The 25,833-nt window shown below is 37.6% G+C and overlaps 1 protein-coding gene across 10 annotated transcripts in view; it reads left to right on the top strand.

The window, feature by feature from the left end:
• sox6 (SRY-box transcription factor 6) overlaps nt 1–25,833 on the top strand; it is a 641,917-nt gene that overhangs the window by 39,755 nt on the left and 576,329 nt on the right. For 2 of the 10 annotated variants that reach the window (XM_072592382.1, XM_072592379.1), the window contains exon 2: nt 18,367–18,437. The exons of the other annotated variants lie outside the window; for them this stretch is intronic. The gene's annotated coding sequence lies outside the window, so the exon portion shown is untranslated. The remainder of the gene's footprint in view (nt 1–18,366; nt 18,438–25,833) is intronic. 10 annotated transcript variants of the gene reach the window in all.

Raw genomic sequence — 25,833 nt, 5'->3', positions numbered from 1 at the left:
AATCTACCCCACTGATAAAGTGTTGTTATTTTTATTCCAATTACAGGTAAAGGAAACCATTTCTGAATTTTCCTGCTGTCCTCATACATCACCTCTCCCCACCCCCTACTGCTGCCTGAACTTGAGAGAAATAACTCCCAATTGTAAATTAGTTGTGAAAATGCAAAAAACTTGTCTTTCAAGTTTTTTTTGAAACAGCTGGCATAGGCTTGGGAATAAAACAAGAAACAGAGTGAAGTTTAACGCTGGGAACTTGTTGAATCCCAGACCTGCATTGTATTTGGTAGTCAGTGGCATGAATGGGGTGAAAGTTGCTTTTATAGACTCATTTTCCCCCTCTAAACATTGTGGCATTAGGTTTGCCACAAATACTTTCTCAGTGAAATCAGCCCCATTACAATAAAATGCTTTATTGTGCTTTTGGAAAGTGTCATGTACAGGAAATCACAAAAATAAATTCAGAATGCACAATTCAAGGTCTGTCGAGAGTATATCATTTAGACAGTCATTAGTCAAGCCAAAAATGGAATTTGTTGTCTGGACTAACTTTTTTTTTGCAGCTTGTAACTCTTGGAATAATTGGTTAGTGAAATTGTGTATTGGAAAATTAATTAAATTAAACTGGTGTACAGTAGCTGATATGTACTTTCTTTTTGTTTTAAGTTCTGAAAAGAAAGGCTTGGTAAATGTGTAGTCAAGGCAGCAGATTTTTATGTAAAATTAATATTTTACTAGTGGACCTTTAAAATCATTAGTGAATCTTATTGACCTGTTAGCGAACTCCCAACTGCAGTGTGACGATGCGCAGTCCATTTCTGAGGCCATAAAATAATAAGACTTTTCTATGTGACTACAGAACACAAGTTATTAAAGTTTAATTTAGTTTTTCATGCCAGAATACACAGCAATGCAACCTCTGCATGCCTTGCATTTTATCATTAAGACATTAAGGTAGCATCTCCAGGGCTCCATGGAATATTGTCTCCAGCTGGCGGGTAATAATTATCCAAACTTTATCCAAAAAATGTGGAAATGTTGAAAATAACAACTAATTTACATGTACTGAATGAGAGAGTAAAAAAGGGCACCTTGAAAGGCAAAGACAGAAAAAATAAGTAGAAAGGCTGAGCAACACTGAGTAAACCAAAAAAAACATACAACAGGCTGAAAAGTGAAAACAAGACACAGTCGGCGAAGCAAATAGTAAGACAGATAGCATTAGACACAGGAACATGGGAGAGACACTGACAGCAAGACAGAGCTATAGAAATGAATGGGAGCAGAACATAATACAGGCAATAGGGTATAAAAGTAGAAAGAAACAATGGGAAAATAGATTGTTTTGAGATAGATGGAGGTTAGGAACACTAAGAGTCAGTAGTGCTGAGATAGAAAGGAGTGCATTTAACATTGTTGGCACCATCTTGATCTTCAGAAGTGAAATATGTTTCATTAACAGCCCATTTTTGAACTCAGTATTAATGGTGTTATCAGCACAATCCTCAGAGTACTAGCTCAAAACAAATGTGCTGAGAATAAGCATTCAATTCACAGAAGAGTCATGTCTTGGTTTTAATTACCATTGCAACATTAACATTAACGTGAGTCATCAGTGAATATTAGGAAAGACTAAAATATGGTCCATTATATAAAATGTGGATGTCACAACACTCTTTTATTTACTGCAGACCTTCAAATTTTGCATCTCAAAATAATCTGTGATGAAACATCTTGTGCCCTCTACATTTTTAAGACATTGTCCAAACTTTACAAGATATAAGGCTAACCAGTTCCCCCATCAAACATTGAAAGTACACTCCAATGCAAGTTTCTTCTCTGCTTGGTAATGACTTTATTGAAAGATATGGACAGTCTCAAACAAGTTTCTGGCACACATGAATCTGCTGTATAGAATTATTCACACTTACATGAAGGCCGTTTTAGAAAATGGAAAAGTTGTACCGATGCAATCAGGATTAATTTCCTGAGGTTGTAGCTAAGGTATGTTGCTGGAGTTAAGGTATATTACTTAGATAAAGTAAACTTTGCATCTGATGTGTGAGCACTCAATGGCAGCATGCAGTACTAAAATTAGAAATGTATTCCATTGGCAATGTCGAGACTCTAATCTTGATCAGCACAAATTTTATCTTGAAAGTCTTATTTTGACTTTCTCTTCACTAGTTGTCATCTTATGACTCAGAAAACCATTGCCCATGGTCGTTATACCCATTTGTTTGCTTCAAGCAGGAAATTCCTTCCACAGAAAACAAATACATAGAGCAGAGCAATGCACTCAGTTTGATTGTTGTGAAGTTTATGTTTAGATTTTCTTGTCAATGCCAGACAAAACTATCAGATCAACGGTGCAATTCATACTTCTTTACAAGGATATCTTTGAAATAACTGGGCATTCATACAGAAGAGAGAGGAGGGGCAGGCGGAAAATGATTGGGACCCCAAAAGATGCTTGCTTCATATATGAACACAAAGCTAGAAATTTGAAATCTGCATTTCTTATATTTCATTCTTCCATACATGGTGGTATACAGATTCCATTTCTAAGATAAATCTTGAAACACTTCCTACATATTGCACATCTTTTTTTTAGCTCAGGCTTATATTTGTGGTAGTGTTGGTAGTTAGTCATAGAGACATAGAGCTGTACAACATGGAAACAGACCCTTTAGTCCACCTCATCCATGCTGACCAGATATCCTAAATTAATCTAGTCCCATTTGCCAACATTTAGCCTATATCCATCTAAACCCTTCCTATTCATATACCCATCCAGATGCCTTTTAAATGTTGTAATTGTACCAGTCTCCACCACTTCCTCTGGTAGCTCATCCAAATATGCACCATCCTCTGCGTGAAAACGTAGCACCTTAGGTTTCTTTTAAACCTTTCCCCTCTCACCTTAAACCTAGTTTTTGACTCCCCTACTACAGGGAAAACACCTTGCCCAATTACCCTACCCATGACTCACATGATTTTATAAACCTCTATAAGGTCACCCCCTCAGCCTCGAACGTTCCAGGGAAAAAGGCCCCAGCCAATTCAGCCTCTCCCAATAGCTCAAACCCTCCAACCCTGGCAATATTCTTGTAAATCTTGTCTGAACCCTTTCAAGTTTCACAACATCTGTTTATAGGAGGGAGATTGGAATTGCACATAGTATTCCAAAAGTGGCCTCACCAATGTCCTGTACAGCTTCAAGATGACCTCCTAACTCCTATACTCAATGCACTGAGCAATAAAGGCAAGCATACCAAATGTTTTTTTCACTATCATATCTATACTCGAGACTCTACTTTCAAGGAGCTATGAACCTGCACTCCAAGGTTTCTTTGTTCAGCAAAACTCCCTAGGTAAGTGTATAAGTCCTGCCCTGGTTTGCCTTTCCAAAATTCAGCACCTCACATTTATCTAAACTAAACTCCATCTGCCATTCCTTGGCCCATTGGCTCAACTGATCAAGATCCCATTGTACTCTTGGCTGTCCACTACACATCCAATTTTGGTGTAATCTGCAAACTCACTAACCATACCATATATTCACATCCAAATCTTTTATATAAATGATGAAAAGCAGTGGACCCAGCACCAATCCAAACATCACTGTTCACAAGCCTCCGGTCTGAAAACAAGCCCTCCACCACCACCCTCTGTCTTCTACCTTTAAGCCAGTTATGTATCCAAATGGCTAGTTCTCCCTGTATTCCATGCAACCTAACCTTGTCAAAACATGAGGAAACTTGTCAAACACCTTAGTAAAATCCATATAGATCACATCCACTGCTCTGCTCTCATCAATCCTCTTTGTTAACTCTTCAAAAAACTCAATCAAGATAGTAAGACATGATTTCCCATATACAAAGCCATATTGACTATCACTAATCAGTCCTTACCTTTCCAAATACACATAAATCTTGTCCTTCAGGATTCTCTCCAATAACTTGCCAATCACCAATGCCAGGTTCAATGGTCTATAGTTCTCGGCTTTTCCATACCACCTTTCTTGAATAGTGGCACCATGTTTGCCAACCTCCAGTCTTCCGTCACCTCACCTGTGGCTATCGTTGATACAAATATCTCAGCGAGAGGTCCAGCAATCACAGTTCTAGATCGGATCAGGTCCTGGGGATTTATCCACCTTTATGCATTTTTTAAGTCATCCAACTCCTTCTTCTCTGTAATTTGAATATTTTGAAAGTTATTTGTTCCCTAACATTCTATATCTTCCATATCCTTCTCTACAGTAAACACTGATGCAAAATACTAATTTAGTATCTCCACTATCTCCTGCAGTTCTTATTGTGGAAGTTTGGGGGGAATGGATGGAGGAGCAGGGCTATGCTGGTATTAGGAAACAGATCCATGCTATTGAATTGCATTACTAAATTGTATCAAGGCATGGAATTACTAATGATTATATTGAATTAGTCTTGAGAATTTAAAAGTGTCTCTGTAGAACATCATTGTTGTGGTGCAATCCTCGAGCAGATTCCCCTTGCTCATTTTGTAATAGCAACATGCTATGTTCTTTGGATTCTAATACGTTTGAGTCTAATTGGGATTAGGTAAACTCTATTAAAGGCTTTGACTTGGATCAATCGTAACCTCACACTTACTGAAGCTGGAGTAATTGACTTACATTTCCTTTCCATATCTCAGAACACTGATCAATAGTAAAGTCTTTAGCTTGGTCTTTAGCCTGTGCCTGACAAAGTACCTTTACATATGTGACATATATTTCCCCAATGAGAAATTTACAGAGCAGTGAAATAAAGTGCTGACCCTCCTGAATAGTGACAAATTTTATAATTCTCTCAAAGTAGGTGGGCAATTTAAATAACCTCTACAATTTTTTTTATGGAAGCACTCAACTAGAGATACATGAATCTTTGATCATATAATTTAATTTTTACTGTATATAATTCGAGTGCAATTAAACATTCAATGAATCCAATTTTTTTCTGATACATTTTGTTCTATGATAAAATTAAGATTATAAGACCGATGCTTGATAACCAATATTGCCAGAGTTTCATCACATAATCTAGGTTAACATTCTATTGCAGTCTTACGAGAGTGCTGCATAGTTGGAGGAGCCATCCTCGAGACTTTCAACTAAAATCCAATTAATGTTTTCCAGTGATCCTAGACATGATCATACTATTTCAAGGTTGTCAAACACATTCCAGGGTCCTGGATTATAGTCTTTCCTTGACCATTACTTACAAAACATAATTAATTGGTCATCATTGGTAATAGGATCTTAGTATATGCAAAGTAACTGCCACAATAGTCTCCTTGACAAGAGTCAATAGACTGCCAAGTGATCAGTGAATTTCATGTGAAGTATATTAAAATATTTATGAGTAATGTAATAAGGTGCTAGATAAATAGTGTTCTTTTTCTACTTAAAAAATGGTCATGGCTATAACTAGTGATGCAACATGCTACATTGGGCAGCCAACTAAGGCTTGGCAAACGATAAATGAAGCCATAGCACAAAGAGAGTCAGCTTGGAATGAACACCAATTCCCCAGTGGACAGCCAATTATGCTATTTTCCCCAATGCCAGGCGGAGGATGTCTTCAAAGAGAAATGATCATAGCCAATGTGATACAGGATAGTTATATAGGTAGAATAAAACCTTAAGCCAGAGTTTTTTTTTGCATGCATCAACTACAATTGACTAAGTGCAGTCGAGAATTTAAAGAAAGAAATTAAAATGTTTGAGATTTGAACACTGGCAAGCATTTTCTATCATTATTTGTTACGATTTTAAAATTATTAAATTTAACATACCAATGCTACTTTGTTTAGTGCTGTCCAGAGCCACTTTGCAATTGCTATGCAGACGACATGGTAGGCCAGCAGAATAGATTTTTAGACTGTGCATGGCCATTATCATCGCAACATCATTAAATAGTTTTGCTGGCATGAGAAAGTAGGAGAAGGAAACTTGGATTTTACACCTTGTTTTTAAGCAGTTAAATTTGCACAGAAGACATCAGTAATGCCATTTAAGGAAAGAAACGTCTCTGGTTGGAAGCCCAGTGTTCTAGCACTGTTGCTACTGAGCAATCTTGAAGTTTATCTACTCACATAGAAAGTATCATTCAAACTCAGATATATCCATATATCTTAAACAATGACAATACATTGACTTATGCATTAACTAAATTAGCAGATTGTCAAATGTGGAATGAGAAACCCTCAAAATGTTAGCCAAACAAAGCTGTGAGGTAGCAGCTGGCTCTTTGTCTACGGTCTAACAGCTAAGTACTGTAGTACATTTCCTTTGCAGCTTTCAAAATATGTACATTTCCTATCAAATAACCTCTGCAAAAATAACAGTTTGCAAACTGCACTCAGTAAATGTTATGAAGAGGAGTTGTTATTTTGAACTGTACAGAAGAGTATCTCCTTATTGGCACTATTCTGTGGAATAAATCAAAATGCCATTCCTCAGCCCTGAGAGCGATTTTAGCCCCTTTCTTAGAATTTTCTTTTAAATGCTAGGTCACATTAAATTTAACTCTGCAACTGGAAGGCATTGAACATTCAAAATAATTAAAGTTGAGTTCTGATGGGATAAACTCTAGCCCTGAACACACAATGAATCTTCTCAAGTCCAAACTCTGGTTTAAAGCAGAATAAGTTTCAATGAAAGCCAGATTGAAAATGCATCATCACAGATAAAATTACAGTCTAATCCCCAGTACCTTTAGTCAAACCTTGCCACAAGAAAAATTATGAGATATCATGCAATGAAAATAACAGGTGATTAAAGACTTCAGTGGAAATAAAAGTTGGTAGACATGTAAAATGGATTGCCGATTCTACCCATTTTACAGTCAGCATTAATTTCACCAGTTTGGAATGTGTGGGATCAAACAAACACGGAAACATCAAGTTACTTGTCAGACATTCTGCTGGTACCCTTTATAAATGACAGGTGGAGTCAGTTTTACAATTCAACACTATTGAATTGTAGCAAATGGCATTGTTGATGTCTTCTGTGCAAATGTAACTGCTTAAAAACAAGGTGCAAAATCCAAGTTTCCTTCTTCTACTTGCTCATGCCAGCAAAAATATTTAATGTTGTTGTGATGATAATGGCCATGCACACTCTGAGAATATAATCTGGTGGTTTACCATGTTGTCTATGTAGCAATTGCAAAGTGGCTCCCAGGATGACATTAAACAAAGTAGCATTAGTATGTTCAATTTAACAATTTTACAATAGTTACAAATAATAATAGAATGTTCTTGCCCATGTAGCAATGCTGGAATAAAATGATAAGAAAGCATCAGTACAGAAGTGTAGTTAGCTTGCTCAATCCACCACACCCATTTTTTCAAAGAAACTCATTAAATGGGATCAACTAAATAGAAGGATTCAGTGGCCTGAATTTTGTGGTTATTCTGGTGGCAAAACTGTCAGTGTTTGCCATCATTCCCTCATAAAACTGATAGCAATACTTTGGGTTTGCAATGGGAGAGCCCATTGAATTTTCCAGATGGTCATCCTGTACTTCCCTACTACCCTCAACGTGTCCACAGTTTTATGGAGTTTGACAAGACCAGGTTGGCCCCTTTGCCCAACTGAGGTACTTTGGTGGTCAACTGCTACAGACGTAAATAAGTTCAGGACTGATGGAGAGGCCTTGCAGATCTTCCTACTCAGGTCTTAGGCAGTAAAGTGGGGGAAACCATTTCCACTACTACCCACTTCCAGATTGGGCATTCCAAGCAAATATCAATTCCTTTAGGACTGCTCCCTGGGCGTTCAATAGCAAACTCCTCTCTCTCTCTCTCTCTCTCTCTACTGACCCTGGGCCTTGCTCTATCCATAATGCGAGACCCCACACTTACTTAGTCCTGTGATCTCCAGTATTTAGACTGGAAGATTACTTCCAAAACCAGTGGTAGGCACTGCTCCTAGTAATACCGCAGGGACAACAGTTCTTCCAGCCAATCTGATTGGCTGGCATCTCTCTGAGGCAAGGCTATTTCCTAAGGAAATTAATGAATGTTTATCAATGCCAGCCATTGATGTTTATTGAAACAGAATGATTATGCAGCAATGCTTGTTGGTGAGGCATATCCTGCCAACTCTTTAGGCAGAAAATAGTGAGGGGCATGGATAGAGTAAATAGACAAGGACTTCTCAAAACTAAAGGCATAGATTTAGAGTGAGAGGGGAAAGATTTAAAAGGGATCTAAGAGGCAACTTTTTCATGCGAAGGGTGGTGTGTGTATGGAATGAGCTGCCAGAGGAAGTGGTGGAGGCTGCTATATTTACAACATTTATAAGGCATCTGGATGGGTATATGGACAGGAAGGGTTTAGAAAGATATGAGCCAGATGCTGGCAAATGGGACTGGATTTATTTAGGATATCTGCTAGGTATGGATGAGTTAGACCAAGGGGTCTGCTTCCGTGCTGAACATCTCTATGACGGGCTCTATTAGATCACCCTTCAAACTCCTTTGCTGCAAAGGCAACAATACTAACTTAACCTTTTATTTTCTTATCCCTGGAACCATTCTGGCCAAAACCCTCTGTAACATCTCAAGAACTATTTCATCCTTTGTAAATTGTAGTGAAAAAAATAGCTGCATTAGTCTAGTTGTACCTTAAACAGATATTTATAATGGTTCCAAAACCCCCGCCTCCCCACAATCCTGAAATCCCTCTATCTGCAACACACCCCACTAAAGGAAGATAAAGTAACGTACTTACTTCTTGCCATTGGATTCCACTAGGTTTAGCTGTCAACCGGCAAGGTTTAGGACCCAGAAGCTGCTGGCTTCTGATTGGCTGGCAGCTTTTGGCAATTCCATTCGCCAATGTTAAGGCCTGCGATAAGGCAGATTCTTGCCCTCACTTGTTTGACAGCTCCTAATAAGCTAATTGACCGGCAATTGGAAGAGTGATATCACCAGTGGGGGCGGTGTTAATCAACAGCTAACACACTCTCGCCTACATTTGAAAAGAATATGTGAAAACTCTGCCCAGAGTTGTGTTGTCACCATTCCCAATGCTACCAAAGTGTTCAATTATTTAAAAATTACTCTCCAGTTCTTTCCTGCACTTGCCCTTTAGAACTTCATTTGATTGACGTTAGTCCTAAATATTCTATGTTCCAGTTTAGACCAGCACTTTCTTTGAGTTATTGTTATTGTTTAACCTGCAGGAATGTTCTGTATTTATCTTTTTTGTATAGTCGGTTATTTCTAATCACTCTTTCTTAATTTGTCTCATCTTGTTCACCCTTTTCACTCTTAGAGTTCCCAATCTGTAAGAGTCTCGTGTAGATTTTTCAACAAAGCGTAGTTAGCTTTATTAGCACAACAGAAAACCGAAAGGTTTTTGGCTGTGCCAAAGAAACTAGTATCTTGCAGAGATCTAGCTGTCTTTTTTTTAATGCAGCCCAACTGTTTCACATATGGTCTTTTTCCTGAGAGCAAAGAAATAACTGGAAAATAACCTCCCCCGAAAAAAAAACAGAAAGCTGGGAAATATTAAGCTGAAATTGGAATCACTACAAACCCTTGTGGAAAGTTATAATAAAAGACAGAAAGTAAACATATAAGTTTAAAAAATAGAATAAGTCATCATACACAATAAGTCTAAAATGATTTAGAAAAATGCTTCTTCTTGTTTCTGTTCTTGGTCTTGACACTAGAAGATAATTTTACCTGCTATTTTCCTGTAGAGAAAGTCAATGTTTCTTCTAATGGAAAGACTGGTAACTCCTTTTGGCATGATTATAGGAGTGAAAGGTCCTGCAAGCTCACAGTATGGCATTTTTGAGCATCAAATATTTATGCCATGATGGATAGGACAACAAATTAATGAGTTAGACATTTGACTGGATGATTTGCCACCAAAACTTACATTATTTCTTTATCTGTCAGGAAGCTGAAGCTTGTGCCAGATGGAAAAATTAGAGCTGCAGCATTTGTTTAGTATCTGTGCTATTGTTTCTGTTTCTGAAAAACGTCAGTGAGATAGGCCTCACCATGTGATCAATGAGCTGGTGTCTGTAATAATTGCCAAAAAAACTTACAGTTTTCAGGAGTTATTTTGAATATAAAATAAAGCAGTATAGTAAATTTGAAGGAAGCATATTATATCAAGTACAACTGGCAATTCTAGTAGGAAGAGTGAGAATGTAGTTGCAGCAGGGACAATATAGTTAGTGGGATAGAGACTGTTCTCTGCACTGTAAATCCCAAATAATAAGTTATTTGCATAGTGCCAGGGTTAAGAACATCTTCTCAATGTTGGAGGGGAAATTGGAGTAGGAGGGGTACCAGTGACATAGTGAGGAGGAAGAAGGAGATCCTGTTACGAGATTATGAGAAGGTAGGGACTAAATTATAAAGCAGAACCGCAAAGGTAATCTCTGAGCTACAAGCAAATTAACCTCGGATAAAATAAGAGCAGAGATTTGAATGCCTGGTTCAAAGATTGATGTGTGAGATGGGTTTTGACTCAACAGACATTGATAACAATACTGGGAAAAAAGGGGAACTGTATTGTTAGGATCTTACCTGCTTATACTAAAGCAAAATACACAAATCCTGGAAATCTGAAACAAGGAGAAAAAGAAAAAGTGGACCTGCTGAAACTTTCCAATTTTTGTTTTGGTTTTATTTCACGTGAATTGCAATGGGACCAGAGCAGTTGTGAATTATATAACTAGGGTTCTAGAGAAAACTTTAAATTAAATAACGAGGATGGAGTTCCTTGGAGATATTTGAAAAGTTAAAGAGGAAGATCAATGCAATAGTTCAAGATAGCACTGCAGTTAATGATAACCAGAGTATGACAAAATTAAAAATCACACAACGCCAGGTTATAGTCCAACAGGTTTAATTGGAAGCACACTAGCTTTCGGAGCGATGTTCCTTCATCAGGTGACTATCACCTGATGAAGGAGCGTCGCTCCGAAAGCTAGTGTGCTTCCAATTAAACCTGTTGGACTATAACCTGGTGTTGTGTGATTTTTAACTTTGTACATCCCAGTCCAACACCAGCATCTCCAAATCAGAGTATGACAGGAATGGATGGAGCATACAAGCATAAGTGTGCTAGCAAGTAATGTCACAATCGGGAAAAATAGTAAAAATAGACTATACTAAAAACTCTCCTAATCTGAATGCATTCATCATTCACATCAGGATGGATGAATTGATTGTACTATGAATCCAATATGATATCCATTGTAGATTTGTTTGCAAAAGTTCTCCTGGCTAGAATCTGAAAATTCTTGGGTATTTGACATTTTGGAAAGACAGGAGGAAAGGAAAAAGAGGTGCTGTACCTCTGTAAATCAAGATTGAGATCAGGAAGGCCGGAAGGAAATGATTTTGTTCAGAGCATCAAATGCAGAATCGGTTTGGTTTGAGATAAGAAAGAGCAAAGGAAATAGGTAATTGATGAGAAAAGGTCTCCTGATAGTAACTATACTGTAGGATGGGTGTTCATTGGGAAATGCTGATACCTGTAAGAAAGGTATTGCAACATTTGTGGAGATGTCAATCTTCGTATGGATTGGGCAAATCAAATTGGCAGAGGTAACATGGAGGATGAATTCAGGGAGTGTTTTTAGGACAGTGCTTTATAACAACACATTGTCAACCAACAAAACAATGGACTATTTCAACCTGGCAATTTGGAATGAGACTAAATTAATAATTTACTTCAGTACAAAGAATCATTTTTGTGACAATGATCTTAAAATGATAGAATTTCACATAAAGTTTGGTGTTGGTTGGGGGAGTGGAATTAAAACCAGTGTCTTAAATTTAAATAAAGACAATGACAAACATATGAGGACAGAGTTGGCTGGAAGTGGACTGGAAAAGTAGGTTGAAAGTTAACATGGTAGAGAAACAATGGCAAAGTATGTTTCCTTTCATGCAGTAGTCTAGGACAGGGGCAAGATGCATAGGTTAAAAAGAGGGAGTGAACTATTTATGATAGAAACTTGTTCCCTCAGGATCTCATTACTCTGTGGAATTCTCTGCCCCCAGAGAACTGTAGAATATATTCAAAAGTTGAGTTACATAGCTTACTGATTGACATGAAAGTCTAAGGTTAAAAATGGTACACAGGAAAATGGAGTTAGACCACAATATTATGAAACAATTTTATCAAATGACAGAGCAAGCTTGAGGGGACAAATGGCTTACTCATGCTTCTAATTTGTATTTTCCTATGTGTGGTGTGCTCTCAGTCTGTATGCTTCTCAACTCTATGCTTAGTTTATATGCACTTCATCTTTGGTGATTTGTTCCACAGGGAGAAGGCCAGGCTAGATCATTGAATGTATTTAAGGTTAAGTTGGACAGACTTTTGGTTGACATTAGTTATGGGGTACAGACAATAAAATGGAATTCAGGCCACAATCAGAACAGTCAGGATCTCACTGAGTGGTGGAGGAGGCTTGATGGACCAATAAAACAAAAATTTCTCTTATTCTTATGATGTTATGATTTTATTTGAAATTATGATGCATGTTATACCAGTAGTTTGTGTCTAATGATAAATATGTATATATGTGTGCGTGTGTATAGTTATATGTGAAATATTTTGTATGAATGCACAATATAAATGTATTATTATGTTAGGGAGTGAAAGCTAAATGCTAAATTTCATGTTGTGTCAAATTGCAACTGAACCCTGAATGCACACTTTGTTCAGCTTTCATAAATGACTGGTTACCTCAACTGAAGGTTCCTGAAGGAGCACGTTCAGGATCTTATTAGGTGGGGAACCTTTGCAGTCATATTTCCAACTACTGATAGTGAAAATGCTCTGAACTTGCTTGAAACTGCTCATTGTGTGCTAAGGAGCTACTGAAACTGCTGCTATAATGCATAGAGTTACTCCATAAGAGAATCATTAATGGATATGCGATCCACAGTACAGTCTTCTTAGCAGCCGCTTTATGCTTGGAAACTAGCTAAATAAATAGTGTCAACTACGCCCTTGTCAACAGAAAACCTAAATTAATACAGCTAGAATGTTTCTCCGTCCATCATTACATCCTACATAGAAGCAGAAAAAGGACCACAAATATTTACTTCAGACTGCCTGAACTCTTGATCATGCATCTTGTAAGCTGCAGCACAATAGGGAGCTACAAAAAGTACAGCAAAAATAAAATTTATAAATTACAATACTATGCAGTTACAGCACTTAAGAAATGGAACATTTTATTTAAAAAAAAAGCTACACTTAACAGTGAAGTAATGTGAATAATCACAGCAACAGGTTAACATTTTGTTCAGTCATTCTACAAGTTCTCTCCACCTTCTAGGTCACTAAATGTGGTTAATTGTTAAAGGCTGTGGATAAGCCTCAATCTCTGCTAGTGCTTCACTGACATTTTGTTTAAATTATAATTCCAAATATTCTGTCTATATTTCAGGTTACTTACACAAAGATCATTAGTTTGGCTGATTTTTAATGAGGGAAATTGACCTGAAATTGTCCAGCAACTTCGAATACAGATTTTACTTTAAAGCAAAATTGATTCAATCTAGAGATTCCTGACAATTGCCAAATTTATTTTCAGACTTTAGGGTTTTTGCAATATTCCTCTTATCTGTCACCTTCTGTCCCCTTCTCCCACTCGTCTCGTCTTGCCTTTTTTCTCCACTCCCCTTTGTTTCGTTTCATCTTTCATTTTCTCCTTTTTGAATAATCTCTCTGTATTGAATTATGTAGGACGTCAAAAACATTGAATGACAGTGACTTCAGAAAGCCCTCTCATCTTGTACCAGGTTGAAGCAATTATACAAGTAAATCTCAACCCACAAATGTCACAAATTGTAAAATGTTGATCTTTAGCCAAAATGTTGCTAATCAAGAATGGGAGGGTTATGTTTTAAAGTAGTGCCAGAAAGTCATAAAAATACCATATAAACATCAGAACCTGATCAGGTTAAAATAAGAACTCGTAAGAAACAGATGTTTCAATTGAATTGAGTAGTTTGCAATTTAATGAATCCCTGCTACAGGTAATCTCATAAAAAAGTAGAAACATTTCAAAGTCCCAGATTGACTGGTTGGTTATTGAAAGTTCGGCCTGGTAAAATACCAAATTATACAGTTAGAAAGCTCCTGTTTGATTCTCAGCTAATCTCATTCAGGCACAGCAGTTGGGTGCTACATTTGGCTTTTGTTCAAATAACAGATGCGAAAAAGAGAAGAGTGAACTGAAAAGGTAAAAGAAAGAGATAAATGGGGTAGGAGACACAAGGTGGTAGCTAAGAAAATATTATTAAAAAAATCTCTTTCCTGACAACGATTAAGTGATGTTTGCTGGAAAATGTGGACATTGGATGACAAGAATAGAATTATACTTAGGATCAAAGCCCAATATAATGCCTCACACAGTTGACCCCTCACTGCTCATGTTCAGAAGTCAATATTTGCGAGATGTATCTACTGGAGAAAGACACCAATGAACTGAAGTTGCTCATAGACCTGCACCTGAGTAAGAGTATGTGTCTTTGAGGTTGCAGAGAGACAAATGTAACATAAATCTTGAGACTATTAGCTGCATATTTGTTAATGATTCATATTGTAGCAGTTAATGATATTGCCTTGTAGCAGTTTTCTGTTCAGTCTAAGTAAAGAAGATTTGGCTTCATACAAGGGATTGAAGTAGTTGGTGAAAGTACTGATTTCCCCAAAGGATTTCATAAATATTTAATATTGTTCTTTTAGGATATATTATTTATACTCATGATGAATGCATATTCATGAAAATCTGTAAAATAATTTTTAATGTACCCTCCAAGATTACTTTTAAGTAAAAAATGGATGTTGAGAGTCACTTGCATGCTTCATATGAAATCGACAGCTTATTTGTACATCTACATTAATAACTTTGCATCAACTATATAGAGTTTGTGGTCATTTGGTTGGAAAAAAATTAAATAAACCATGTTACCATATGATCATGGCATGGAAAAGACTGTACTATATCCAATGAATAGCCAGTTAGTAACTATTCTCCTCAGTGTAGCATTGAACTGCTGGGCCAGGAAGATCCTAAGTCTGATACCTAAGCATGCATTTTTGCAATAAAGGACCGCCTCTCCATTGTGGCAAAAATTGCAGATGAAATCACCCATGAACACAACTCATCTTTTCTTCACAGGGCAGGAAGTTGCTGAGTTGTGTTTCATGCTTGCATGGTTGACAGAAACAGCTAGCCATTTAAATCATCAACTGCCTCCACCCAAGTTGGACTTTGGTAACGCAGGATTGCATAACCAAAAATGTGTAGAGTTAGACTAGGTAAGAGCAGTTCTGAACTTTGTGAAGCTCTTTTGGATAGCCATGTTCCTTTGAATATGGTTCCAGGGAACCTTTGAGGGGTCAATTTATTAAATGCAGTTATTAAATGTAGGCATGAATGTGTAGAAAAGTGCATAATCTTATTAACTGTCAGCTCATCAGAACTACCAACTTATCTTCAAAATCAAGAGTTAAAACTGTCAAGAGGATCCATCAAACTGACTTGTCAAAACTGTCAAGGGAGCACGTCAAAAGTATCAAGAGGAACTGTCAAACGTACCTGAGGAGGAATGTAAAAGCCTCACACTTCAAAATATTTGGGAAGTATCTGGTAATTGAACAAAAACATTTATTGACATTAGCCTGAGGACTTCCATTACTTAGTTACTGCTACATGACTGATTTAGCAACAATTCATTATTACAGTGGGATGCCAGCCATTTACCAGCTTGCTTGCTAGCCATATGTGTTTGTAGACTCTGTGAAGTAGGAATATGAATTCCAACTTGCATTGTTATAAACCATTGTAGTTTTAAGGCACTAATTAGTTTAATGAATTTAAATGTATACGATAGTGAAGATGTCATTTAGTATGCTTTCCTTTATTGGTCAGAGCATTGAGTACAGGAAATGGGAGGTCATGTTGTGGCTGTACATGACATTTGTTAGGCCAATTTTAGAATATTGTGTGTAATTCTGGTTTTCCTCCTATGGGAAGGATGTTGTGAAACTTGAAAGAGTTCAGAAAAGATTTATAAGGAAGTGGTCAGGGTTGGAGGGTTTGTGCTATAGGAAGTGGCTGAATAGGCTGGGGCTGTTTTCTCTGGAGCATCAGAAGCTGAGGAATGACCTTATAGAGGTTTATAAAAATCATGTGAGGCATTGATTGGGTAAATAGACAAGGTCTTTTTTCCTGGGTTGGGGGAGTCCAGAACTAGATGGCATAGATTTAGGCCAAGAAGGGGAAGACTTAAAAGAAACCTAGGAGGCAAATGGTGGTGTGTGTATGGATGAACTGCCAGAGGAAGTGTTGGAGGTTGGTACAATTATAACACTTAAAAGGCATCTGGATGGGTACATCATTAGCAAGGGTTTAGAAGGATATGGGTCAAGTGCTGGCAAATGGGACTAGGTAATTTAGACATCCAAAAGGTCAACTGGACTGAAGTTTCTGTGATGCACACCTCTGTGATTCTATGACGCTATAATTGTAGTAAATTGGTTCTTATGAATCAGGATATTTTTTCAGTATAATGAAGATTTAAGTAGTCACTGAGAACTTTATTTTACCTGTCTCTGTATGGGCTTTACAATCTGCCCATGGTTGATACTGGGTAAGAGCAAATGGTGGCGGGTGAGGTACATAGGTTTGAATAAGTCAGTAAAGGAGCTCTAAAGGACCAAAGGAAAAGGTGAGGGCGAAAAGGTTGGCTCAGAGAGTAGAAGATATTATGGAATCTGGGTACAGGGATATAGATTGGTATGGAGTATTTGAGGGGCTATGGTGTGATTACAGGGACATTGGGATCATGTAGGGCAGAGGAGTTAGGAGGGATGATTTTCGTTCTATTCACTTACATAACTTTTTGTGTGCAGTGCCACTACCCTGAGGTAGGCCTGCTGCCCATCTCAACTTGTTACCTGGGATCCTCCTCTTGCTTCTGGTTTGTTCACCATTGCTTCTCAATTATCCCACCTCCCCAGTCCAAAACTCTTTTAAAATTCAGTCTCATGGAGTCAGGAATTCTCTGACTCTGTGTACCTGTCTCATGAACGAAATCCAGACTTGAATCCATAATGAATTAACCCATTTGAATTTGGTTATCGTCATAGGTTTTATAATATTTGCTTCAATATTCCTCACTAGAAATCCAAACATTAGCCACAGATTCTGTACCAGTGTGATAAACTGTGCACTCTGATGAAAAAGCATGGGCTGAATTTTACATTTCCTTGAGGTTAGCAAGTGGGAAGCATAAAATTGGTGCAATGCTATATGTACCATTACTGGTGTTTACTTGCCTGCTCCAATCATACTTCTATGAGCAGCAGGAGATTTGTTAGAAAGTCTGTCTACATAAGCCAAGTGAGGCATGAAAATGGCCTCTTTCCAACATAATTGGTACAATTCTTTCTCGGGCAGGTAGAGACCAGTGCCGTGTATGAACCCTGGTAGCTTTCTCACAAAGATCACCCTGCTACTCCATTTTCGTCTTCCACCAGGATTAACTACCCTACTCCTCCACCAGGCCAAACTATCCTGTGCACCCCTCCTGATCCTGGTCAGCACACCCTCACCATAGCCATTGCCAATCTGGTCCTGGTGAGACATTCTACTCCACCCACCCCTCAGCTCTCTCACTTTGCACCCACTCCAACAAATAATTGCTATTGAGTGCTTTTGCTGTCCCAGCAATGGACATCACAACTGATAGCACCATGGAGGCCCAAGAACTATGTCCCATTTACTTGGATCAAAGTATAAATCTCACATAAAGCCACTTAATGACCTATCAACTGTTAAATGGATATGGGGTAATTTGGTTCATCCTGACATTTGACCCAGGGAGCTGCACACTGTGGCTGAGAATAAAGTCTGAGAATGAGTGCAAATACTGATAAAGGGGATATATCTTGTCCAAATGGCTATTTTTCAAGTTTGAGCGTAAATTGTTATTGGTCTGTTTGGCAATTTGAAACAATTAGACAAAAATGAATTTTGCTGACATTCAGTGTCTACAAATACAAATTTTCTAGCATCAATAAATGGGCACCAATGGATAGTGATGAGAAGTAGTAGTTGTGGATAATTTCTCTGACAGCCCATACTGCAGAGGCCAACGAGACCAATTTTAATAGCAAATATTTCAATTTGGCTCAGATCATTAAAGTAAAGGCTATTTGTCCAATCTATTATCCATTTTACTTCAATAACCTTTGATAATTATACTATGCTTTAAAAATAAATAAATGTTATTCCATTCCTCTTATGAAAAAAATGACGAAATTCTCTATTATGTGTAGGTGAAGGAAGTGTCTCTAAGAGACTCAGAGAATGAACAGAGGTTCTGCAAAGTGTTAGAAACAAGAATCAGGTACACACCTTCAAACTATTTTACCACCCCCGCAAAATCTGTTTAAACATACTTCCATGAAATAATATCTGGGATTTAAGAGAGTTATTTAGCTATCTGCTTATCTAAAATTCCACTGCCAGTGCTGAGGTTGGAGTAAAAACAGCTCACTAACAGGACCAGATTCACTCTTACTTTTCTGGACTGATCTTTCATTTTTATTTTTGTTCCATTCACAATTCATGTAACCTCCATTCTATCATATCCTACACGCTCATATTTTCATCCTTTGGCTTTCTGAATCTTAATGAATCGACTTCTATCCTTTGCCTTCGCTTTCAAACTTCGGCAAAGTTTTGGACCCAACCTATTTGAGCATACGTTTCCAGCCACCCAGTCCTGTCTCCCTCATAGCTGCTCATTGTCATCCCTTCATTCCACTGATAAACAATCTTTGAGACATTTTGCTCCTTCCCACTAAACTCTCTTCTACTATCTCTTTGCTTTTTCATTTCCTTTCCTGCCTTTTAAAAATCTCACTTTGCCTTAAGATCAAATTATTTTTCTACCTTTTTGATGTTTTAAATCATAACTAAGTACCAGAGAGTGGCTGCCTTCTAGTTTGTCGAGTTGAAGTAGATGCAATGTGTGTACACGTTCTTTCAGTCTGTAACGAGCAGGGCCCTGTGAATAATATTGTAGCTTCAGGTATGTGCAAGTGCAACTTAGTGTGAGCCAAATTTTGCAATATTAAATTTGTTGTCAGTGTAATATTTAGAATGCTCAGGAATATTTAGCAAATGTTGGCCAATTACCTCTCTTGTTGGCCATGTATTCTGAGATAGTTTGTACAGTCAGTATTTTGCCTGTTGTGAACAGCTGAAGGGACACGCTGTTTGTTTCAATTTGCAAGTCTTTGGGATATATAGCCTTCATTACCTATCATCACACTCATGTTAGACAGAACTGTACATAGATAAGTTAGGGTGTGATGAGATATCACTTATGGGTAGTCAGTTTGAGGGGGAAGCGTTTTAGAATTGTATTTGGAAATTTCTCTTGATCAATTTGTTTCTGATCCAAGGAAGGTAGTATTGGGAGCTCTGGTTCCACCAAATGAGGTGGGTCCAATGGGTCACATTATAGCAGGGAACAGTTAGACAATAATAATCATGGCATAATAAGATTTAGATTAGTTCTGTAAAGAACACAGAACAATCTAGCATAAAAATACATAAATTGGATGAAATGACTATCATTAGGGTGAGAATGGATCAGTGCCTGAAACGTGTGGTGCTGGAAAAGCACAGCCGGTTAGGCAGCATCCGAGGAGCAAGAGAATCAATGTTTTGAGCATAAGCCCTTCATCAGGAGCCCTCCTGCTCCTCGGATGCTGCATGACTGGCTGTGCTTTGCCAGCACCACACTCTTCAACTCTGATCTCCAGCATCTGCAGTCCTCACTTTCTCCTCCCTGAGAATGGATCAGTCCCAGGTAAATTGAAATCAAAGGTTTGAAGGTAAAACTATAACAGAATAAAATGTTTTAGGTACAACTGGGGTACATCCCTCGACGAAAAGAAGGAGACTCAAAACCAGAACTCCATGATGACAAAAAATATAAAGAGTAAGATAAAGCAAGAAAAAGCAGTTGTCAGATTGCTAAGACAGTTGAGAAGTAGACTAAATGTGAAAATTCAGAGGGAAAGGGTATAAGAGAATGTATTAGAATATATTGGTAGCTAACATGAAAGGAGTACAGAATTTTGTACAGAATTTAGGGTTGATGGGTCTGCGTGGGATGCTTTTTGGAGGGTTGGCGTGTACCTGTTGGGCCAAATGATGGCCTTTTTCCACATTGTGGGGATTCTATAAGTTGTAAAAGAATGGTCAGAAAATATATTGTCATCATAATGAATAATAAAAAACAAGTAGTAAGATGGAGTTTATTAGAGACTAGAAAGGAGACACATGCATGAAGACAGAGGACATTGCTAAGGTATTAAATGATTGCTTAGAGTTTATCTTTACCAAGAAAGAAAATCCTGTTAAAGGCATAGCGAAAAACAAGGAACTAGGTGGGCAAAATTTGATAAGAATGAGGGATTGATTGGGCAAAAAACTTGGTGAGGGTGAGGTTCAGAAAACAAAAACAGACATCGCAAGAAAATTCCAGCATCTGTGGAAAGAAAGCCAAGTTCACGTTTTGAATCCTGTGACTCGTCTTCAGAGTGCTGAATTTCTCCTGCAATTTCTATTTTTGTTTCAGATCTTCAGGAGGTTTGGAGGTTTAGAAAAGTTGGCTGTTCAAATGCCACCTTAACTGATGGGGTGTGAGGGGGATTCTGAGGATACTGAGACAAGTAAGAGTATGATTTGTAGAAATACCGATCAATTATCCCTACTTAGGGGGATAATACCAGAAAACTGGAGAAATGCAAATGCTACACTCTTGTCCAAAGCAAGATATAAAGCTAAATCCAGCAGATACAAGCAGTCAATTGAAATTGGGTGGTGAAAAATTATTATACATGATAATGGAAACCAAAATAAACAGTCACTTTGAAAAGTGTGGATGAATTAAATATTTATCTTAAGGGATTATCAAATTAACTAGCAGTGATGCAGGGAAAGACTTTTTTTTAACCCAGTAAGTTGTTAGCATCTGGAATGCATTGCTTGTAAGTATGGAGGCAGAATCAAACGTGACTTTTAAAGAAGAATTGAATCATTCTCTTAAGAGTTGAAATTTATAGGGCAACAGGGAAAAGGAGGGGAAATTAATCTAGCTGACTTGCTCTTGAAGAGAGTCAACACAGATACACAACCTGAATGGCCACCTTTTAACTATTCCCTTGTGATGTTAAACTGGTTGAGTACCCCAGGATTAGATAATTTGCCTTAAAATATACATTATTCAATTAAAATTTATTTCACCTGTTCCATTTTAATATGTTTAATGTTTTGAACCAATTGTTTTTAACTTGCCAAAACATAATGGGAAACAGCAGAAACCAAACTAAATTCATCTTGAGTATAAAATGGCTAATTGTAGAATAATTGCGTCAGTGTGATCAAAATGGCAGTAAAGAACATTCTAATGGTAGTGAATGAGAAGGTGGCATGGTGGCTCAGTGGTTAGCATTGCTGCCTCACAATGTCAGGGATGTGGGTTCAATTCCCACTGTCTGGGTGGAGTTTCCATGTTCTGTTTGTGTGGGGTTCCACTGGCTGCTCTGGTCTCCTTCTGCCAGCCTAAAAATGTGCATGTTAGGTGCATTGGTCATGCTAAATTGTCACACAGGAGTGTGTAGGTTAGGTGCATTAGGCACAGGAAATTCAGGGTTGATGGGTCTGCGTGGAATGCTTTTTGGAGAGTTGGTGTGTACCTGTTGGGCCAAATAGCCTTTTTCCACACTGTGGGGATTCTATGAAGTAGTTTTATAGTAAATTTTGCATTCCGTGTGTGTGCAAATGCAATGTGGTGCCCCTTGACTATCTCAGTTGTGGACATGTTGAGAACAGCCAAGGGAATTGTCCTGATGCTCTGCATTCAATTACTCAAGTATGTCTGTATGTGTTTCCCTCCATGAAGACATCACATACTAATGGAGTGGGTGTGTGTCTGGCTATGCAGTGTGAACTGCACATGCTATAGAAAGGGGTGAGTCATGACAGCAGCTGGGGAAACCTGCCAGTAAAAGTAAAATAATATTCAAAACACTTCCTCTGTCTGAACTTTTTCATTAATTGATTGAATAACCAACTCTTTTGGTCTCTGGGCTGAAGTTGAACATTTATGACAGCAGAAGACCACTTGTGAAAGATCTCTCAAATGCTGGCCAATGTTAATAAGGACTTATACGAGGAATGGATGGTTCAGAAACTTATAACACTGTGGCTTTAGGCTTCAAACCCAATTCAGATCTGAGTATGAGATGAAGTTGGACAACAACATAAAATTTGTCAACAAATGTAGCAACCTCATTCAAAGATGCTAACAGATGTTAAATCTGTAAAGCAATTTGTTTCAGTTGTGCTTCTGAAAGAGCAAAGCAACAGTCAAGGGATAGGTTAAGAAGAAAAGGGGCTGCTTTGCATACAGTTTTGGAGAGATTCATGTTGATAATGGATACAGAAAGCTTAGATTCAGGAGTTCCTATAATCTGGGTAATGATTCTTAGAAATTGGTAGTTTCAAGGTTGAATATATTACAGAGAGCCCCTAGGCTCTGTAATGTAATAGTTTATGGTATTGCTGCATGCATCCATGAAAAACATCACAAACAATACCTAGTTTGGATAACATTGAGTCATACAACATGGAAACAGACCCTTTGGTCTAACTAATCCACACTGACCGTGTTCCCAAACTAAACTAATCCCACTTGCCTGCATTTGGCCCCTATCCCTGCACACCTTTCCTATTCAAATACTTACCCAAATGTCTTTTAAATGTTCTAACTGCATCCACCACTGTCTCTGGTAGTTCGTTCCATGAACAAACCATTCTCTGTATAAAAAGGTTGCCCCTGATGTCCTTTTTAAAACTTTCTCTCCTCCCCTTAAAAATTTGCTCCCTGGTTTTGAACTCCCCCACCCTTGGGAAAAAACTCTTGCTATTCACCTTATCTGTGGCCTTCATGATTTTATAAACCTCTATAAAGCCACCCTTCAATGTCCTATGCTTCAGTGAAAAGGTCCTAGCCTATCCAGCCTATTTTTATGACTCAAACCCTCCATTCCAGCAACATCCTAATAATTTTATCTGAACCATCTCCAATATATATTGTAGTCAGTTGAAGTCTATATTTCCCTTTCAGTTGTAACTTTCTTCTATTTTTATGTTATCCTTATCACTAAAACACAATTAAGCTTTATTTACAATTTTATTTTTATCTAGGAGAGTGACAATGTGAAGCAATGTTAATCACTACAATAAAGCTGGGAGTTGTAACCAAACAGATTGTGCATTGCATGTTGAAAAAAGGTGTGAGATATCTTGAGACAATAGTGTCTTGCCACTTTAGCTTTGCAATAGATTATGGAAAACACTTTTAAAAAATTGAAATCAAACAGATATTTTGAATATTAAACCATGATACATGCAAATTCATAGAATTTTATTTGTCTTTTTGGCGATCAGTATGGAGCTAGCTGTATAACTGGGCACATCTGATTATACATCACTGAAGAAGTACTAATCTCAAACTTTTAACAATGGACAATAATGTATGATTTTGGAATAGACTCGGAATCAGGACAGCACCGGTGACCATTTGTAACATGTGTTCAAAGATTCCAATGTGCAGTTTGGTGTGTATGGATGCGTATATACCTCAGCTTTTGGTGCATGGCACCTTTATTCAGTTTGAAAATTTTAAAAGACTATGCTATGAACTTATTAACAATGAGAAACCTGAAACAAATGTACAAAGGGATGGCACCCAAATACAAACATGTGCTAATAAGTGGATTTTACGTCGTTCTTCAGCAATTGTATCTTTCCTTATACTCTGTCTGTAAACTAATACATAAGAGAGAGCATTGAGACTAGTATTTCCTTACTGACTGTGGCATCTTGGAATTTGTGAGTTGGAAACAAAGTTTCAGAACATATATTTTGAGTCAAAACTGGTATGCAGAGTAAACCCTTGATGGATTTAGACTAATGAAAAGTTTTTGATTTCAGATTTAAATAGTGAGTAGTTCAGGTTATCAATATATTAAAAAAAAACTAGAAACAGTTTCCTTACACAACTGCAAATTTGAGTTTCTCATCCTGCATACATTCCAAGAAGGTCAGGTGATCCAAGACTCAAGGATTTTTTTCTGACCTCTTTTATTTCTGATTTGGTTATTCATTCATTCATATGTTTGCAATTTTAATTTCCTTTATTTTATTTTATCTTTCATCCAGCCTTCCTAAACACTTTTATTTAAAAGTTTGTTTTATGTTTTCTCCTGTGCAGAAGGTGACTTGTGCTGAGGTCCAGCTCGACTAACAGCATCAGCCTTGCAAGTACTCTACCTAAGTTGCTTTTCTTTGTGATAAGTTTGGATAATGTTAGTCAACAATTTGTTTGCAGATGATGAAATGGATGGGACAGCACCATCGCTGTCAGGTTTCATGTTCTCACCTGTCATTATAGTCACCAACAGGAGTGACTGGATATTAATGAATAATCTTGACTCAATCTTTCCATTTCAGATCAGGGTTGTTACTGCTTAATTGCAATATTCTCAATGTTATGTAGCAGTTCTCAGCCTACTCAGTATTTAAAAGGATTGATCAGGGAACCCTTCCATGTCTTTATGTTCAATATCAGGTAAAACATTAAAATATCAGGAAACCTTTTTAACTATGCCATACATGGCATATTAGTGTTAAGACTTGCAAAGCTTTCTCAGCTGAGTGTCTGAAATATTCTTTTGAAAAGAGCCCCAATTTCTAATTTTACTGGTAGCTATTACTGAGTAATGTTATTTTCTCAAAACACTGCTCTTATTTGACTTGAAAATAATGAAAACCTTGTGTCTAATTCTGTGAGCCAAATTGTAGTGACCTTTCATGTGACCCACCTGTCGACTTCTCGCAAATGATAATGGTTACCTCATGCTACCATGATCTGAAATATACCATAATACCAATTACTTATAACAGCTTATTCTTCCCTATTTCTGTAACAATCTGTATAAATAGGTATGTCAATGTGATGACTATTGTACATACAGCTTAAACCTTGCTCCTATATGAAGCGTGAAATTTTTTGTTGTCACCTTGTTGGTGATTTGTGTTCATCCAATCTATTCACAATACCCTGGCGTGTGACAATGAAATGATACATTTATTCAAACTTCATCACATAAATTAATGATGTGTAGCATTTAATAAGAGGAGGTTGGAATAGAAAGAGGAAGAATTTAAATTGAGGAAACTGCAGGTTGAAGAAATGCATTTTTGGAAGGCCTTTGAAGACCAGGAGGGAGGTGGCAAACAAATGGTGTTTGCAGTGAATTCCAGAGTTGTAGTAACTGAAAAATCAGATGCCAAAATTGGACCATAAAGGAAGCAATAAATCAAGGGTTTGAGGAACAGAGGGTGAGGCTTCATTTGATAGACTAAAGCCATGAGACAATTTGAGGGCAAGTGTATGAATTCATTTTGCTGGGGCACAATGAGCCAATGAAACTTGACAAGGATGTATTTCAAGTGTATGGGAGTAGTATTTTTATTCCTTAATGGGATGTGGGCATTGCTAGCTAGGCATTTGTTGCCCATCTCCAATTGTCCTTAATAAGTAGACGCTGAGCCAGATTCCTGAACTGAATGGCCTGTTAGGCTATTTTGCTGGTGTTCAGGAGTGACTGCAAGATGAGGTAAAGACATTGATGAACCAGATCTTTTAAAAAAATTCA

Source organism: Chiloscyllium punctatum, chromosome 22 (genome assembly GCF_047496795.1).
Source record: "Chiloscyllium punctatum isolate Juve2018m chromosome 22, sChiPun1.3, whole genome shotgun sequence".
Lineage (NCBI taxonomy): Eukaryota > Metazoa > Chordata > Chondrichthyes > Orectolobiformes > Hemiscylliidae > Chiloscyllium > Chiloscyllium punctatum.
The sequence above is the reverse complement of the archived record's forward strand: the minus strand, read 5'-3'. Positions and strand labels throughout refer to the sequence as shown.